Consider the following 1,740-nt stretch of genomic DNA (forward strand, 5'->3'; position numbering starts at 1 on the left):
CTAGCCTTAGCCCTGGCCTTAACTCTAGCCCTATCCTTAGCCGTAGGCTTAACTCTAGCCCTAGCCTTAGCCCTGGCCTTAACTCTAGCCCTATCCTTAGCCGTAGGCTTAACTCTAGCCCTAGCCTTAGCCCTGGCCTTAACTCTAGCCCTATCCTTAGCCGTAGGCTTAACTCTAGCCCTAGCCTTAGCCCTGGCCTTAACTCTAGCCCTATCCTTAGCCGTAGGCTTAACTCTAGCCCTAGCCTTAGCCCTGGCCTTAACTCTAGCCCTATCCTTAGCCGTAGGCTTAACTCTAGCCCTAGCCTTAGCCCTGGCCTTAACTCTAGCCCTATCCTTAGCCGTAGGCTTAACTCTAGCCCTAGCCTTAGCCCTGGCCTTAACTCTAGCCCTATCCTTAACTCTAGCCCTATCCTAAGCCATAGGCTTAACTCTAGCCCTAGCCTTTGCTGTAGCCTTAACTCTAGCCTTAGCTGTAGCCTTAACTCTAGCCCTATCCTTAACTCTAGCCGTAGCCTTAGACCTGGCCTTAACTCTAGCCCTAGCCCTAGCCTTAGCCGTAGCCTTAACTCTAGCCATAGCCTTAGCCCTGGCCTTAGCTGTAGCCTTAACTCTAGCCCTAGCCCTAGCCTTAGCTGTAGCCTTAACTCTAGCCCTAGCCTTAGCCTTAGCTGTAGCCTTAACTCTAGCCCTAGCCTTAGCCTTAGCTGTAGCCTTAACTCTAGCCCTAGCCTTAGCCCTGGCCTTGGCCTTCACCCAAACCTTATGCTGCATTCACACCAAATGCGATTTCAGCGTGAAAGATGCGTCCATTGCTCCAAACATGTGTGAACTTTGAGGTCAAACAGCTAAAGAGCTCCTGTCCATCTGTCTCAGGTTAGTGAACATCATTCAGAAAACTGTCCCGTCAGGAAATCTTGTCACTACGTCACACAGTGGAGTCTCTGATTGGTTGACGCGCCACGTTGAGCTGCAAATGTTTAAGTTTTCCAACTCTGACAATCAACGCGCATCAGGCGCGTCGAACATTCAAATTGCTCAAAATGCGCTAAACTCGCTGCAGCACTTCCAGACGCTCTTTGGCGTGCGTCCACCGTAGACTTTGCATGTAAACCTGACGCAGCATTAACTTTAGCCCTAGCCTTAACTCTACAAACATCATTTATTCATCATATTTATCATAATAATTAGTTTTTTCCAGAGTATCCCAACCCTATGTTAGACTCCCTCTAAAAACCAGGGTGGAACTCTTCAAACCCAAAAGCTGTTTCAGAGACTCGAGGTGAACACTTTAGTATCCTGCTCAGCATCTCCAACAACTGATGCTGCAAACAAGATTTASAGTTCTGACTGTTTCCAACCAGTTCTTTAAACGTCAGCTGAAGACATGAAAACACTCAGCTGAGTTGCAAACGGTAAACGCAACTTCACGAGGCAGAGCAGAGGCTGAAGGAGCAGAGGAGGCAGGTTTCACACCGTAAGGACCTCCTCCTCCTCCTGCACTGACTGTTACCTGGTAAACCAAGACCTGAAGAACAAAGTTTAGGTCCAACAGATGAAGACATGAATGAWAAAAATATTTCCTTCATTTCTTCTGTTCATGATTCCTGCAGGTTTTCCTGATACCTTCAGCCCTGCTTCAGAATCTAAAGTCTTCCTGGACCCGCTGTGCCGGGTGTGTGTGTGTGTGTGTGTGTGTGTGTGTGTGTGTGTGTGTGTGTGTGTGTGTGTGTGTGTGTGT

The sequence above is a fragment of the Austrofundulus limnaeus genome, unplaced genomic scaffold, assembly GCF_001266775.1.
Source record: "Austrofundulus limnaeus strain Quisiro unplaced genomic scaffold, Austrofundulus_limnaeus-1.0 Scaffold1092, whole genome shotgun sequence".
Classification (NCBI taxonomy): domain Eukaryota; kingdom Metazoa; phylum Chordata; class Actinopteri; order Cyprinodontiformes; family Rivulidae; genus Austrofundulus; species Austrofundulus limnaeus.